This window comes from Mauremys reevesii, linkage group 8, assembly GCF_016161935.1.
Source record: "Mauremys reevesii isolate NIE-2019 linkage group 8, ASM1616193v1, whole genome shotgun sequence".
Lineage (NCBI taxonomy): Eukaryota > Metazoa > Chordata > Testudines > Geoemydidae > Mauremys > Mauremys reevesii.
The window spans coordinates 25,876,320-25,895,300 of NC_052630.1; the positions used below are offsets into that span (position 1 = coordinate 25,876,320).

The 18,981-nt window shown below is 37.5% G+C and overlaps 1 long non-coding RNA gene across 1 annotated transcript in view; it reads left to right on the forward strand.

The window, feature by feature from the left end:
• LOC120371115 overlaps positions 1 to 18,981 on the forward strand; it is a 470,086-nt gene that overhangs the window by 158,477 nt on the left and 292,628 nt on the right. Inside the window, exon 2 of the long non-coding RNA XR_005584151.1 lies at positions 13,406 to 13,473. This is a non-coding gene — a long non-coding RNA (uncharacterized LOC120371115). The remainder of the gene's footprint in view (positions 1 to 13,405; positions 13,474 to 18,981) is intronic.

The following is an 18,981-nucleotide window of genomic DNA, read 5'->3' on the forward strand; positions in this document are numbered from 1 at the left end:
ATGCTTCTGGAAGGAAATTGCAAAATAGTTTGTTTTTTTTAAAGAAATTAAAATATCAACTAAGAATTTAAACTAATATACTGTATATGCTTTTTATCCTTTGGCTAGTGTATATCACTAACATTTACCAAGTTACAGAAGTATGAAACATAAATATTTGGAAAGTACAAAAGCAACAGAACAAATTAAAATAAAACTAATAGAAACATAAACACATAAGAATGACCATACTAGATCTGACCAATCGTCCATCTAGTCCAGTATCCTGCCTTACAGCAGTGGCCAGTGCCAGATACTTCAGAGGGAATGAACAGAACAGGGCAATTTATTGAGTGATCCATCCCTTGATGTCTAGTCCCAGCTTCTGGCTGTCAGAGGTTTAGGGACATCCAGAACATGGGGTTGTATCCCTGCCCACCTTGGCTAATAGCCAATGGTGGACCTATCCTCCATGAACTTATCTAATTCTTTTTTGAATGCAGCTATACTTTCAGCCTTTACAGCATCCCCTTGCAACAAGTTCCACAGGTTGACCGTGTGTTGTGTGAAGAAGTACTTCCTTATGTTTGTTTTAAACCTGCTGCCTATTAATTTCATTAGGTGACCCCTAGTCAGTGTGATATGTGAAGGGCTAAATAACATTTCTTTATTGACTTTCTCCACACCATTCATGATTTTATAGACCTCTTCATATCCCCTGCTAGTCATGTCTTTTCCAAGATGAACAGTCCCGCTCTGTTTCATCTCTCCTTATATGGAAGCTGTTTCATCCCTAATAATTTTTGTTGACATTTTCGGTACCTTTTCCAATTCTAATATATCTTTTTTGAAATGGGCTAACCAGAACTGCATGCAATATTCAAGGGGTGAGTGTACCATGGAGTTACATACTGGCATTAAGATATTTTCTATTTTATTATCTATCCTTTTCCTAATTGTCCCTAACATTGCTAGGTTTTTTGACTGCTGTTGTAGTTTGAGCTTTCAGAGAACTTTCCATGATGACTCCAAGATCTCTTTATTGAGTGGTAACTGAGCTCTTGTCTACACTACTGAGGTAAGTCGACCTAAGTTACTCTACTCCAGCTACATGAATAATGTAACTGGAGTCCACGTAGCTTAGGTCGACATACCACGGTGTCTTCATTGCACTGCATAAACAGGGAATGCGCTCCTGTAAACTTATCTTACTCTTCTCTGGAGCTGGAGTACCAGAGTTGACCAGAGAGAGCTCTGCCATTGATTTAGCAGATCTTCACTAGACCCGCTAAACTGACAACCGCTGTATCGATTGCAGCAGCGTTGATCTCCCCGGTAGTGAAGAAAAGTCCTTAGATCCCATCATTTATTATGTATAGTTGGAATTATGTTTTCCAATGTACATTACTTTGCATTTATCAACCTTGAATTTCATCTGCTATTTTGTTGTCTAACCATCCACTTTTATGAAATTTCTTTGTAACTCTTTGCAGTCTGCTTCGGACTTAACTATCTTGAGTAATTTTGTGTTGTCTGCAAACTTTGCAACCTCACTATTTACCCCTTTCCCCAGAACATTTAAAATATATTGAACAGCACTAGTCCCACTACATATACTTGGGGGACCATCTCCGCTATGAAAACTGACCATTTATTCCTTCCCTTTGTTTCCTATCTTTTAACAAATTACTGATCCATGAGAGGACCTTCCCTCTTATCCCATGCCCGCTTAAGAGCCTTTGGTGAGGGACCTTGTCAAAGGCTTTCTGAAGATCCAAGTACACTCTAAGTACACTCCACTGGATCATCTTTGTCCACATGTTTGCTGACCCCCTCAATAAATTCCAGGAAATGGGTGATCAGACTCCCCTTCAGACCAGTTTCTCTCCATAGAAGTCTCTAGGTGTTATTGCTAAGGAGACAGTGACATGAAAAAAGCCTTACCCATAAATATGACAGGAGAAATAATTAGGTGAAAACATAATCACCCTGTATTAAAAATGGTCAAATTATCTGGGAGGCAAAAACAAGAATGCCAACCTAACCACAGAACAACAGTGAGAAAGGAGGTAAATTAGAAAAACAGCAGATAGAGAAGAAACTGTTGAGGAGGCAAAGTGATGAAACATGCACACAAGATTAAAGGATTCAGACCCAGATGTTCAACTAGAAATCACCTCCTGAAATGATATCCTGAACTAACGGATTCCTGGTGAAATATTCTCAAAGAAGAAATTTCATATTATTAAGCATGAATTACGCCCACTAGTGTGCAGCACACTTTTGCCCTAATGATCCAATTCATAAAATGTGATACTGAAACTAGACAGCTCAATGAATTATACTGGATTGGCTTGCTCAGGAAATGAGATATAGAGCATCTTGTCTGTAGGCCAAGAGCTTGAAACTAGCAGAGATCAGCTATTACCAAGTGATGAGTCAGTGGTCTCCATTTAACTACCCATGGACCAGTACTACTACACCTCCATCAGCTGGCACCAGTTGGTAGCTTTATTGATATTCTCAGCAGATAATCCAAGGACCCAGAGTGCAAGGAGCTGGTTTGGATCCTGTCACTGCTGCTGTAGCTTGTATCCCTTCTGCAATGGCTCCCTGAGCCACAACAGTAACACAGAATTGCTGGGTTGCAGGAATGCCTCAGCTACTCACGCTTCTCTTCCTGATTTGTCTTGAAACATCCTGTGCCGCAAGCAATGTGGCTGAGCAATGAGCGGGAGTTATAGCAGCCCTCTGGTCCCTTTGTGACAGTGAAGCAGATCAGGAAGAACTGATCCCTGGCCTATGTGCTCAAGTGGTGAAAGGCAAAGATTGTTTTTGCTGGCTTGTGCAACAAGCAACAGGAAGTCACTGCTGGGGGTTTTGTACATGCTGTGCTAGGGGTTTTGTACATGCTGTAGTCACATAATTCTGAACTTGAGGCATATAGCCAGCAATTGCTTGTTATAAAGGGCTTGGTTTGAATATAAAGAATTGTATTGCAGTGGAAACAAACTGGACCCAGCAAGGATATTAAGCTTCTAATATTCCTTCTTTACTCAGTTAAATCCATCTAACAGTTTTAAATTTGTGTATCTAAAAGTTTTCAAAAACCTTTTGCTCTTCTCAGTAATTACAGACATAATCCATTAGATAGTGTTTTAGCCTTTGATAGAGCTATGTGAAAAGTTAGGATTAAAAAAACAATACCCTGTTTCTTATATTATAAATTATAACAAATGTAACATTAAAAATCTTGTCGACAGTTTGCCTAAAGTCCCAATTCAGCCTTAAGTTTCTTTTTCTTACAATCAATTTAAACACTTTCTATTATCTCCCAGGATCAAATGAATCAATCAACATCTTATACATCCTTGTGGATCCTCAATCATGCTTGCCGAAGGCAATAGAAATCAAATCAAAAACTGCCTTTATGGGCAAGGGGGTTATAATTCAATACAACAGAATATACAGTAGTAGCAAAAAACCTACCATGCATAAACTGGAATACATTGAAACTATTTGTAGCAAATTGTTTCTTTTTAAGTTTGTATAGGGATTTACTCTATCTGGTCTTTTAACATCTGATTTTAAAGCATTCTTTCATTTTGATCTGAAAAGTTCTTTGTCCCTCTTGGTTTTATAACCCAAATTTTATATTCCTAATTACAATTTCATAGATTCCTGCTGGTTGTTATAACTCTGTATTTACAGCTTCTATATCCTGGTTTAGATCTTTTCTCTGAGGCGCTGGGGAGGGAGGGGGTGGAAGCTCTCCCCCTCCCTTCTCCCATGTTTAGACATGACTACCAGATGCCAGCTAAGTAAATCTTGGGAAATTAATATATTATTTGAAACATTTTGTTTTTATAGTACAATTTTGTACTCACCTGCATTCAAAATAGCCAGCACCAATGAAGTCTGACCAATCCAACTCACCATTGACTTTTTGCCAGGTACCTGAGTTGGCCTTGATTATCACATGGACTATTAAAAAGTTTAATGTTCTTATGTAATGTTTCAATTAAACAAAGTGAGTGAAATGGAGTCTTCAGAGGAATTACAATGGAGTGAATTTGGCCAAGTTTACTGAAGCTGTAAGCAGAAATGGTGAGGATAGTTTTAGTGGATTCCACTCCATAGCCAATGGAAACTGCAGAATCCACCTGATCCAGAGGTTTTCTCTGTAATACTTTCACCTTAAGAATACATTTGCTTGCCTAGAAAGAGCTGTGTGATAACATAACTGCAGGCAATACGCTGGTCATAGCTTCTATAGGAAAAGCAAAGTTAAGAAGCTGGCCTTTTAGGTAGTCTGTCAAGTAACTCTGCAGCCTTAAAGATCCCCTGCTCAGGAGGGAGTGAGATGTGGGTCTTTGTTTAAGAGAGGTGATGGCTGGGAGCCAGAAGCAAAGAGTAGTGGGTACTCTTGAGGGATTATGAGGGACAATACAGATGCATTTGCCATGAAACTGTGACAAGCACAATTTAGTATTTTCTGATCACTTTAACCAGTATATAGCATTTAATGTTAATCTATTATAAGGACACGGATGCCATGTTACTAAATGCTATGTAATGAAAATACAATACTGTAGTTGTAATAGGCTGTGTGAATGAGTCCTGTCCTCTTTCAGTGGCTAGTCCAAGGAAGATAAACCTGCTGCTGCTACTTGAGCTATAACTTCACTTCACTTCACATCTTGATCCCTTTTCTTGTTTACTTGGGGTCGTAGGTGCCCATGATTCTTCACCACTTCTTCCCGTTCCTGGCACTGGTTCGCAGGTCTTGGAGTTCCAGTCCTTTTCTCTGCTTGAGCTAACTATTTTTCTTAATTTCAAATATTTAGTTCAGCAGATTAAGACTTTAAAACCAAAGACATTCATGTTCATTTCACTTCTTTGTAGCATGAGGTGTATGGTATCTTCTTAATTTGAAAAACTGGATAGAGATTTCTGGGCTTTAATTTGCATTCCTTACTCAGAAATACATCAAAGCATGTTAGAGAGGAGCAAAGCTATGTGTAATCTGGATTCATTACCAATTTATTTAGGCAGAAGCACATGGTGTATGTTGGAGAATCAGAAATAAATTTGTTACTTTTATTGAACATTTGAAAATTGTGAGGAATAAAACACACGTTACCTGTGGCAAAACACTGCAATATAGATGGTTATCTGTGTCATATTATTACACCTTAGAGACTAACACATTTATTTGGGCATAAGCTTTTGTGGGCTATAACCCACTTCATCAGATGCATGGAGTGAAAAAAAAAGTAGGCAGGTATAAATATACAGCACATGAAAAGATGGGAGTTGCCTTACCAAGTGGGGGATTAGTGCTAACAAAGCCAATTCAATTAGGGTGGATGTGGCCCATTCCCAAGAGTCCCTCTGTTGATATTTACCCCTTCTTGTCAACTCTTGGGAATGGGCCACATCCACCCTAATTAAATTGGCCTCATTAGCACTGACCCCCTCCACACACACACACATACTTGGTAAGTCAAATCCCATCTTTTCATGTGCTGTATATTTATACCTGCCTACTTTTTCACTCCATGCATCTGATGAAGTGGGTTATAGTCCACAAAAGCTTATCCCCCAAAAAATTTGTTAGTCTTTTAGGTGCCACAAGGACTCCTTGTTGTTTTTGCTGACACAGACTAACATGGCTACCCCTCTGAAACATGTTGTTACAGTTTTTGCATGGTGTTTGTATTGCTGTTCTGGAGCCTATGCTGCAATGGGACAAGCGCATAACATGAGCCTAAACTGGAAGTTTCAATACTTCCTCATACAAGCATTTCTGAATTATATCTGGTGTTGATGTGACAAGATACATATACAATCATTCTTTTGTATCTATAATGCAAGTTACCGAGCAGTACTTGTTCTATATAACCACTGATCCAACACAAGGTTGAATTACATGGTCCAAAACCTGCTCATTAGTGATGGACTGAGCTGGTTTGAACAGTTCAGAAAGCTCTGAATAAGGTAAAATGAGTGTTTTTCTACCCACCAGTGATGTTGCTATGGGTTACATTATCCTTTGTTGATCTGAATTAGTGTGTAACTTTAATGTTGATGAAGAAAGCTGGACTGACAGATCTAGAGACTGGAGTCATTTATTTGCCCATGGAGCAGGTGTAGTTCAAACAACATTGCACAATTCCCCATGCTGACCTCCCAGTTTGCCCCACCTCTGACCTGGAACAATCATAGAATCATAGAATATCAGGGTTGGTAGGGACCTCAGGAGGTCATCTAGTTCAACCCCCTGCTCAAAGCAGGACCAATCCCCAACTAAATCATCCCAGCCAGGGCTTTGTCAAGCCTGACCTTAAAAACCTCTAAGGAAGGAGATTTGACCCCCTCCCTAGGTAAACAATTCCAGTGCTTCACCACTCTCCTAGTGAAAAAGTTTTTCCCAATATCCAACCTAGACCTCCCCAACTGCAACTTGGACCATCACTCCTTGTTCTGCCATCTGGTACCACTGAGAACAGTCAAGCTCCATCCTCTTTGGAGCCCCCTTTCAGGTAGGTGAAAGCAGCTATCAAATCCCCCCTCATTCTTCTCTTCTGCAGACTAAACAATCCCAGTTCTCTCAGCTTCTCCTCATAAGTCATGTGCTCCAGCCCCCTGATAATTTTTGTTGCTCTCTGCTGGACTCTTTCCAATTGTTCCACATCCTTCTTGTAGTGTGGGGCCCAAAACTGGACACAGTACTCTAGATGAGGCCTCACCAATGTCGAATAGAGGGGAATGATCATGTCCCTCGATCTGCTGGCAATACCCCTACTTATACAGCCCAAAATGTCATTAGCCTTCTTGGCAACAAGGGCACATTATCGACTCATATCCAGCTTCTCATCCACTGTAACCCCTAAGTCCTTTTCTGAAGAACTACTGCCTAGCCATTCGATCCTTAGTCTGTAGCAGTGCAGTCCCTTGGAGATGAGGGATTTAGGGGTCTGTATGGCAGTTTATTCTGTGACCTCCCTACTGGGAGTGCCAGTTGTGGTGATTTGGGATGTGAACATTTGGAATTGGACTGAAACTCACCAACCTCATTTCACAGACAATATTGAACAGCCTTTGGATGTTGATGTATTTCACTGTACTGATCCAGGCAGAGTTAGACCAGCAATTCAGAATTAAAAGGCTCTATAGCCTATGACCAATCCAGTCATTCTGTGATTAAACATTTTGCTCATACATTGTATTTTTTTTATTTGTTAACTTATTGACTTTCTAAATAATATTTGTGTTTCAAAGAGCTAATTACAGGTAGCAACTCAGTTAAATATTTAGTTGGTTACACAACATACATGAAGCTGTACTGGTATGTTGTCTAGAAGAAGAAACTCAGGGATATTAACTATCAAAATTACACAAGTAAAATAGCCAAGGCAACATTTGGTAAAATAACTCAACTGTTAGTGAAATGACAGGCAGTCAAACTTCCAAGTCAATATATGCTGAGATCACTGCCTTTATACATTGGTAAATATGTAAGGCGTCTGGTGTAGCTAACAGTTATGTTCCTGTTTGAATGGCTCTTTAACAGAGATTGTGTGTCATTTCTTAAAAAATGATGTGTTTTTGAGTACTAGCCATTTCCTGTCTGTTCTTCTTGAGCACCCAATTCCCTGGATGATTGTAGAGCTTTACAAATTTAATCATCACACTACCAAATGATAAGATATGCATTTATTAATTAAAAATAAGTATTTGAAGGGTGTTAACACTGAAAATATAGACAAATTGCATAAGGAGGTTCCAGGAGTCAAAGGTTAACATTTAAAACGGATAAATTGAGTCAGTTAGAGCTGGTTGGAATTTATTGAATTTTCAAGTTTCAGTGACATCTTGTCAAAGCTTGATAAAAGAAAAAGTGACAAGTCCCCACCTGCCACCACATTTTTTGGGCAGCTATAGAGGAGGTTGACATTTTCCAAATTTTGGAAGTGACAGAATTCAAAAATGGGGGGGGGGGGGAAATCACATTTTTTTTGTTTTGTTTGTTTTGGTTTTTTGACCAGTTCTAGACAGAACATCAGGAAAATTCTCTCTTGTGAAATCTCTTATGTGTGAAATAGTCTGATAAGGAAAGTGGAGACGACCCAAATACTTTGGTCATTTAATATTAAACTGGATTAATCACTAGAAATATATTTTAGGAAACATTCCTGCACTGGTTAGGAAAGGATGGGCTACATAAATCTATCTTCAGACCTAGCACACCATTTGAGCTGTATACATAATAATAATAATTAAAATAAAATAAAATCAGCCAGACACTGTAATGGACACTGTAATGGAAAATTTTAACTCAAATGGTTCAATACTAAATGCTTCAAGCAAATTTATAAATAACTGAAAACAGGTTCTTACACTGGAAAGTGTTGGTCAACCTTAAATAAACAGAGCACCACTCACTCTGCCTATAATAATGGCAGAACCATGGAGAACATGGTGGTTTCAGGTTCAGGCAAAAAGCTAAAGTAAATATTAGCTTCAGAACATTGAGTTATTCCTAATTTGAAGTGAAACCATAAGACTCTCCTCTTCAAATCATAACTGGGCCTTACTTTGTTTTATATTTAGCCCTAAATGTTGCTTTTATTTCTCTCAAAACTTGGATCAGTTTAACCAAATTTTGGCAAAATTTATCCAAGCTATCTGTGAAGACATCTCAAGTATTTGGTTGTTAACCAAATTGCACCTGATTTTGAGTCTTTATTGAGAAGGCTGCATGCTGCTTTACTGGAAGCCTTGGCACTCCCCTCAACTAAACAAACATGGAACTAATAAGATGCCACCCAGGTCAAGTATGGGCTTGATCCTGGTTCCATTGATTTCACTGGAATGTTGTTAAATCCAATGACCTAGCTTTTGTTTGTATTGTAGTGTTGTAGATAAGCTGATTGATGCCAAGACCATGTCATTTTGCCTGTGGGTACTGCACTTAACACCCTGTAGGTACTATATAAGGTAATGAGATAGACTTTTTATCTTCAGTTTCTCCAGTATTAGGACAATGTCCTGCTTTTAGTAGCTTTAGCTCTCACATATTCCTTCTTCATCTTTTTAAAACCTAGTTTTAAATATTTCCAGTTAGATAAAGGTTATGACACTCATACAAGCTCTTCCTAAGACTTTTGCTGTGGGATAGATTCAATGTCATATTTGTCCCAATGTCAGCATTTTCCATGTCTGAGGTAGATAATACTTGTCACTTAGAGGGTGAGAATTAACTAAGCCTTCCCTGATGTTGTAGTGTCTTGTCTCATATGCACTCTGTCAGTTAATCCCATGATGCTGTGGGATCTACTTTTGCTTGAAGATGCAGTTGATGATCAGCAGTTTAGAAAGCTACAGAGTAAAATGTCTTTCACGCATCTCTTTGCTCATACCAGAGCACCTATTTAGCCAATATAGAGTGCTTTTCTTCCAATATGAAAATGAATCTCCCAGGAGGTTTTCCAGAAAATACAACACTAGTACAAACAATATGCCCTAGGAGCATATGTTTGCTCGTTTTACACATCAATAAGAAAATGCTACTTGGGGATACGATTGTTCTGTGTGAAGGCTGAACCAATCTATACTTCCTGCTTCCTTACAAAACAAATGAACATTTATATTAGAGCTCAGTAATGAGTCTGATAGCTTTGAAGAGAGTGAAAAAAGTCTTTGGTAGTTATGTATTTAAAAAGCAGCTACTGAGGGACAGCTCATTAACACAGTAGACCATAAAAGCTCAAGCATGGACACTGCATTTAATCTTAAACCATTACCCGACTATTGGGAGAAATTGTAGAAGCAGACTTGAAAGTTTCTTTATTAATATTAAACACAGCTTATAATAACTTGTTGCACAGTTGCGCAGTTTTATCACCTGCTAATTGTAGTGAAAATGTGTCTCTGTGTTTCCAAAACTCAGCTTTTATTAGTGCTTCTACATTTGCCTTTCCTTTGAAGTATTAATGGAACTTCGGGTTATAAGCAGAACCCTGTTTATAGTACAGATTCATAGCTATAAATGACATAACAGTAGTAACCCAAAGGAAAAATACCTTCACCAACAGTATCTTTCGCTGACTTAATCCTTAATAACTCTAATGTGTGTTTTTATAGGAACTATTTTACCAGCATACCTTTCTGGGGCTGCTCCTTTAAATTTACTCGAGCCAAAAAACTGTAGCTGTAAGCCATTTTGGAGCTAATTGCTGCTTGTCTCTCTTTTACAGTTTGTAAGTGCTTTTAATTTCTGTTATGTTTTCACCTTGTTTTTGAAGAGAATTCCACATATTCACATCACACAGATAACCGTATCAATATGTGTGGTTAATACAAATGCAAAACAATGGATTTGCTCCTGTTTTCTCCCAGCCTTTCAGTTTCTCCATATATTGCTTTGCTTTCCTTCTTATTGGTGATCATTTGTGTTTTCCTCATAAGAAGGAATCCAGTGGGTTTTAGAGCACTCTGCTGTGAGAAGCAACAGAAAAGAAAATGCTGTAATGCTTGTAAGACCCAGAAGCAAAAAGGGGTGAATTCCTGTCTTGGGTGGAGTAGCTGGAGACCGGGAGAATAGCTGTCCTCCAGGGCTCCTTAGCCCTTCATTCCTGTCTGTGTTAGGAGCTGCACAAGGGAAGGGACCTGCTATGAGGAGCTGTACTTCTATACTGTTAGGAATCCCAGAGGGCATTTATCTTGCCCCTTTCCCTCCCCAATAGTATCTTTCAGGGGTTATGCAGATGTATGTTTCTCTACCCTTGTAGTAGAACTCCTGAGACTTGCTAAGCTGATATTCCTCTGCCGTTCTGCAAAGAAATAATCTTTGCAATGTGTAGTTTGTCAAATGACTTCCTAATCATTGCTGTTTGGTTCCCAGATTGATGCATAATTTAATGCAGCTGTGCTGCCACATAGTTTAGGTCTGATGTGCCACAAATCTTGGGGCCTTGGGTGATACTGTTGTTTTCCAAAGGCAGGGAATATGTTTGTGTGCTTTTGATTGATCATTGGCTATAGGTAGTGCCATTGCTTATGGAAATCCTAATCTGAACTAATAATAATGTGACTGATCTGCCTCAGCACTGGAATGGCTGGCAGAGCTTTCTTTGACCACCCTGAGGCCAATACTATGGTGACTACATGTTTATAGCATTCTTTTAAAAACTCTGCACCCATAAAAGTAGCCAAGATGTAAATGCTGACTGATTGCATTGTGGTATCTACTAGTTACCATGTCCCAGGGGAGTTCTTATAAGAATGACATGACCGGGCAGAGGGGCATGGAAGGAGGCGAAGGCAAGGCATCAAGAGTGACTGGATAGATGGGTATTTGAGGTATCTATAGCCACTAGTAGGCAGTGGGTATTTCTTTCATGATCCAAATCTATTTTTAAGATGTAATCAGAGTTACTAGAGAATATATAGTGAGATTTTCCTTTACCAAAATGCTTGATGCTCATGAATAGCAAGGATATTAACTTAACTAATGATCCTTTAAATGGGTATGTAAAATATAATTTAAACTACTTGCAACATGCAAAAGAGAGGCATCATTCATTACTGCCAAACTCACTGGCATGTGGAAATCAGAAAATCATTAGCCTTGATAGAAATAGTTTAATACAACAGGGAAGAGAACACATTATTTAGAGCAGTTAAATGACAATTGATGCAACCACTGGTGAAATGCAGAAAAATGAGTGTGATTTAGCAAATGATAAATACAGCACTTACTACTTACGCATGAAAAAAAATGGGATTTTTTCCTCATTATACTGTATATTTAGCCTGAGAGAAAAACTTTGTTGAAATGTTTCATGCACTAATCCTAATTTTCATAAACGTTTTAGACCAGGTTTGGACTAAAATAAAATGCTTTATTGGATGAGGAGTATCAGACATACTGCATCTCTTTTTCTATTATGAGAGGAAATTTACATAAGTAAAAGATGTTTTCACACTTAAAATCTTCAGTTGTAACAGTCTAAAGACTTGTCTAGACAAGGGAAATTGGCATTACACTGATACAGTTACATCATTGTTAATGTAGACACACTGGCCCTGATTTTCATTTACACAAAGGCCATTTTACATCTCTCTGTGAAAAGTGAAAATAAATATAGTTTGTACTCACGTTAAAATCTATTTACATGGCCAGAGTAGTTTAACATGGCCTTAGTGTAAACGTGAATGAGGACTGCTTAACTGGAGCAATACATGGCCTGTTGAGAAGTGCAATCCCTTTTTTGCACTGGGGTACTGTGTTTGTATAGGGGTTTGCACTGATGCAGCTACATCAATGTAGTTACACTGGTGCAAATTTCCCCAAATCCCTTACCCTTAAAATATTATGCATTGGTTAGTAGAACTTGCAAAGTGTGATTGATATGAAGGGGAGAACATTTTTCTGTTGCACTGATATGATAATGGACACAACTAACTGAATGCTGTGAGAGGTCTCTAACAGACACACCGGGCCTGAATCTGATCTCACAACAATTTTATGCTGTGCAATTCTATTGACTTCCATGGAGGTCCTCCTGATTTACTAGTATGAGCATCAGAATCAGACCCTTTGCTTCTCATGTCTGTCTTTAAATTACACTGGGATATGATTGCAACCTTTGGAGATTAGTTGGCTTTGTTTTGTAATGATATTAAAACAGCTTCAGCATAGCAATATGAAGATCATTTACAACAATGCCAATCAAATATTGTATATGACTAGAGTAGGAATACTGTGACATAACAAAATAAAAAAAAAAAACATTTTGGGTTGATTGTAACCCCCCCCCCCCCAAAAAAAAAGTGGAGAAAAAAACTTTTTTTTCAAGTGTTAAGGGTGCCAATTCATGGCACTCACATTTTCTTGTTTGTCCGTTGTCATACTACAATGAGCCTCAACACCTTATCTAAAAGGTAGACTGGATGGTTTCTCCTTTTAAAGTAGACTTTTGCAATTGACAAAAAGGCATGGGTATGACATGATTTTGTACTACCTGGTAATGTACATGGTGAAGGATCATGGTCAATATACTAGAGGAAGGTAATTTTGGAGATAAACTTATCTGCTACACTATCTTATATAGATGGATATATGAATATTACATGGTCAAAGGGGGGATAATAAGAAGAAATGCTTGTGATACAGATGTCTACATTGTAGCTAACTATGCCAATTTGCAAAAAAAATATATATATATTTTTTTTACCAAGAAATAAGTTTCTGCTATGTGAATCTACCTGAACAATATCAAAAGTTCAGCTATGGGAAAAGCTTATAAATTTTGTTTTTGAGATGTGAAATGATCGCTCTTTGCAATCTAATTACAGGGACATAAAACTTTAATAGAAATTCATATCCATAACTTTTTCTCCATTGCCTATTTTTCAGATCTCAGTGGAGCTCTGAGAATATAGGACAACTTGAATTCTCTTCATAGAGTCTTTTCGAATGTAGAGGTAAGTTCTAGTTTTATTTTTTTGTCACTTGATATAACCTGTATCCACATGCAGCAATCATCAGATCAGAAATATGTACAATATCGTGCACGCTGGTAAATTATGATTGCCTCAATCAGTTGTGCTCTACTTAATGTACAAGAATTACTTTTCAGTGATTTATTGTAGTTCAGCATTATGCCTTTTAAATAAACAGTTGTGTTGTGAATTATGGCTCTTATAAGAGCAAGACATGAGGAAAAGTCTGATTTTAAAACTTTTGATGGCAATCAAACAGCAAGTAAATCAATAAAAATAATAGCTATAAATGCACCTGCTGTTCCCTCTATATCTTGAAGTATTTATGTTAGAAATGTAATTCCAAACTAAGTATTTCTTGGAACATTCAATACTCCACATAGCTATAGAGAAAGAACCTGACTCATTTAAGCAATCCAAGATATTCAATCTCTGGAATTAAAGTAAACTGAAAAAAAAAAGTATCTTGATCTATATTTGACTGATCTGTGCATAATCGCCATCATCAATGGCCACATTTTCAAAGATACCTTAGCAAGTTTTCTAATATTGTGCCTGTAGTTTGGTGAAGGTAATCAAGGTACATATAGTTATGCTTAGACATCTGACTACTTTTTAAGTTTCAAGTTTGAGCCCATAAATCAGATAATTGAGGATGAGTTTTCAAAAGTGGCTTTTCCCATATGATGATGAGTATGTTATAAAATCCTACATATAACAGAGTAGACTTCTGTTCCTAAGTCATTTGAGTGCCTTTGAAAATCCCACCCTGAAGGGTTAAATCCATTCTGAACCTATAACTGTCTGCATCCAAAAGTTTTGACTGCAGTTGATTATGGGTGCTGTTACTTTTGAAAATTGGCACCGCATACATCAAAATGCCATTTCATACCAATGCCATCATTTCATAAATTACAATGTGAATTTCAGGAAATCCTATGCTGTGAAACATCATTTTTTGTCATTGGTTTAAAAGGTAGATATTCAATGTTTAATTCAGGTAACCACAATAACCTGGAAATCTGATCCACTCATGATTAGACATGAGAAAGTAAATATTAAAGTGGGGAGGAAAAAAAGAAATAGCAAGACTCATGATCTCTAACAATCAAATCTAGAATTGTATTACCCATTTATAAATGTTCTTAACTCCATACATCAGTTCTCTGTGCCATCATGTAGCTCCTCTTGGGTTTTATAGGTACAGATAAATCAATGAGACTTTAGCCCGTGACTTCAATAGGGGCTGGATTAGACTTGTCAAAGTCTGGCCTGAGTCACAGATGGTTCATCAGGCTGATGCACTCTAACGCATGTCAGTTTCCATAGCCAACTGTACACAGGGACTGATGTGGCTGGCATCATGTCTGATTCACCTTAGACGTCTTAATTCTATGGCTCAGATGCCATTTTTCATCTGGGTGACCTGGAGGCAGTTTTTCAGTGTGAGATTAAGTGAGACTTGAACCCATAACATCTGGGATTGTAGTCAAGTGCCTTAGCCACTCACCTATCATGTCAAGCTAAAGATAAACAACTGATATCATGAGCCTTGGGATAAAATCATAATAAGGATACAGGACTGCTATTATGTCATTCACAATCACATTTTCATCCGCTCATTCACTGTACAACCAAGGTGTGTTTACAATGTTGGCGTAGTGTCGTTATTTTTTCATGTGGCTGTTTTACCACCCTTTATGAAATATTCATATATTCTGCCTTTTGCAAATTAGATTTTTCTTCAAGTGGCAAAACAAAGAAAAAGCAAATGTACTGAAGTCAAGAAGTGAAGGTTTGTGCGTGTGTATATACACACAGATATATATAGGAGCACTTATGTTATACTGGGATCGTACAAGCAGTTGTTAGTTGGCACACACAGAAATTTAATTCAGTAGATCAAAGTCCTTGTACATTATGTTTCAGTGTATAATTTGGTGTCAATTTTATTTATTAACAGCTCATAGGTCTTAGTTCATTTTTTCACTGCCAACTATCTAAAAAATAATTTCTAACTCTCTCAGGGTACTTGGAAAACCTCGGCTTTTTTTGGTATGAAAAATGAAGCAGAGAGAGCCGAAGTGACTTGCTAAAGGTCCCTCAGTGACAGATTCAAAACGTAGAAATCTGTTTTTGTGATACCCATCCAACCTTACAGAAACATTTCCTCCATGGGCCTAAAGTATGGATGGTATGGAAAGTCCTTGTTACTGAAGATTAAGTCCGAACTATAATATTATTCCAGAAGTTTAAGTTTAATATTTGTTTTAACCTGAGTTCATGCCTCTTGAATTTTACTTGAAGTCCCACACTTACAGAGAAACTCAGTTGACATTCCTGATCCTTTTGCCAGGATTATGCCTCAAATCAAACATGCATAAATCCTGAGGTTTTCTGAATTCAGAAATGTTAATCAAAATGTTTTCAAACAAATCTTGAACCTCAGATGAGAATCAGAACTGCAAATTAGGGAAGCTTTGTCCTAGGTTGAGTTTCTCTGTGAAAGAAGAATTACACAGCCCTGATTATAAGATCTTTAGGCTTATCACGAGGATAAATTCTTTTTTGGTATTGTAACAAGTTTGTCATCCAACGGATGTCTGAACATGAGGTAGGGAAAACTGTATGTGATGGTGTCTATACAATAAACATAATACTGATTATTTTACAGAGTAGACAGAGACTATCTGAAGGAGCCTACATTGGTTTCTTTACTTTCCTTAACATTGTAATGATATCATCATAAAGCCTTCACTGATTTATCATTAAAACAATTTGCCCCCATAACAGCACATTTCCAAGTGCTTAATACTTGTTGGATTTCACCCAATTGTTTGCAGGGGGAAGGGAATTTTCAGCAAAACTTTGTTTCTGTTGAAAAATGTCATTTTGATAAAACCAAAATATTTTTCACAAATATAGTCTGGTGTAAGACAAATGCAATAAGAGGATACTACAGGACAGCCAGCCAGCCAGATGTCTGTCCTGTAGTGTCCTTTTTAAGTTTTTTTTCAACTTAATGTAAACAAGAAACAGTACTAATTAAAACTGATAATTGCTCTGGCCAGATTGATTGATTGATTTCTAAAGTGAGGTCAATCAGCCTTAAACAACACAATAAGCCTGTAGCCTGCTGAAATGGTGATAATTTCTAGCCTTTCAGGTGAAAAGGTTCCAGAGAATGAATTCTTGTTACAATTTCTATACCTTGTGTTCTGAATCATGTATTTGTTTAAAGAAGCGATTCTGCTAAATAGGATTATTTCTGTATGTACACATTTGCATACAAACACTTTTAACTTTGAAAATGCCATTTTAACAAAGCCAAAATGTTTTGTGGAAACATAGACTGGTGATTAGGGCACTCATCTGGCACATGGAAGGCCCAGTTTCAAGGCAAGCAATATTACTTAACAGTGCATTTATTAGAAAGGTACCTTGAATGGGTTGAAAAAAAATGGATATACCCTAAAAGGTAATTGCTAACATGTATTCATTGTGGTTTCCAGAGGCATGTTTATAAAAATTATGTTTTCTAACTATCCCAGTTACAAAGAGTTTGGTTTATTTCCCCTCACACTTTTAGATCATCATACGTAGTGAAACCATTCTTAGAACAGTAATGCAGTATATGAACAAAGGTAAAAAAAATGCCACAGTCACATTATTACTTATGTTGGGACTATGGACTATATACGAGTTTTAAAGTGCTGTTTTGAAATGTATGATCTGTTTTACACTTCCCTTCATTCTATCAAAACCAGAAAACCCAGGACTGATAACATAAATAGCCCCAAAATCAGTTTATATCTTACTGGAAGTCTACCATAAAACGTAACTCATTTGGGAACAAAAAGCAGGATATTCCCACAAAATTAAAAAGGCAGATATAGTTCTCATTGTCAATGTATTTTACTAGAGCAGATCAAAAAAGTTAAATAATTTTTGTGGGCAAAAATCTTTTTGAAATTTTTTTTGCAAACAGCTGTATTTGCCACCTTAATCAATGTTCTCTACCTCTTTCAGTTTGAGGAGGTTGGAAAGTCAAGTTGATCAAGCAAGTGTGAGTTGAGGGGGGAAAACTGCCAACAAATTCAAAACCATAATAGACAATGGTAATTTTTGTAATAATTCCTGCTTCTAAAGTAACTTCAGACTCTGCAACCAGTGGCATGTTTCAGAAGTGAGAATTAGAAATTCCAACTTTGTTTGTTTATATGCCATAGGGGTGAATTGACACATGGTTTCTAAACCACGTAGGCATGGTTTGCTGGAAGGACTGGTCACAGAAATAAACTGACCATGATTATGACATTGCTTTTCACCTTTTCCCAAGTACAGCTGGCTTGAAAACATTTCTATTTTCTGAAAATTATTACATTTGTCTTTCATTAATTTCTGGGAAAGCAGTAATTTAGCCTCTTTGTGGGGTTGGTGCAACAAGTTGGTGGTTCTGAGTGAAACACCTCATCCTGCAAAAGGCTGAGGGTTCTGCCGAGTCCTTGAGTCTGACAGCTCCAAACCCTTCCCAGATGAAAAGGAAGTAGGACTGGGGAGAGGATGTAGGGTGTGGGCTGAGCAGTGCTGAGATACGAACCCTGGAAGCAGCCAGTTCTAAGGAGGAAGGCTTGAACTGAACTTTGTTAATACTAATGCCTTTGATAGCAAAGCTAGACCTCAGGAATACAGTGAGTTTATTACAATTTACTGCACGCATCTGGAATTTGATTCCAAAGATGGTCTCAGTAATACTCCTTCCTTATAAGTTTAGTCAAAGCATATTTGTGTTTGCCTGACTTATGTAAAGCACTGTACATTTTCAACACTCAAGTATCTCTGTATGCATCAATGAAAGAAAATGTATATGCAAATTAGAGGCAGCCCACGGACCACGTTGCAAGCTTTTGCTGTGGCCCTCAGCAATGCAAGGGCTTTACCCTATTCATCTACAGTGGAAATAACTTAGAATTAACTTTTGCGCAAAGACTGTTTTTCCACTATATCCAACGTCTCATCTAAACCACAGAGAGGGAAGCAGTTCATGGAGACCCGGTAGGAATCACAAAGTCAAGACCTGAATTCTGCTAGAAAGCAAAGTGATTGCTGTAAATGAGGACACATTAGGAGAGTACTGCTTGTCGAAGAATCATTTTCTTTCTTTCTTTCTTTCTTTCTTTTATATTATATTATATTATAATATATTATATTATATTATATTTATTAAAATGGAAAGTGTTAGACATCCTAAATATGTCAGTCACTACCCATGTAATTAGATTGCACACCCTAAGGGCTGGAAACTAAGCTCTCCTCTGTGTTCCTGGTGTCCTGTGCAGAGCATGGGAGATTAATAAATATTACCATCCTTTTACAAGGCATTTTCCACACTAGCATTTAATATGGTTTACTAATGTTTGTCGGGCAAGTTTTATTTATACCTATCTCCTAATAACCTGAGACACCTGCACATTCACACACATGTACACA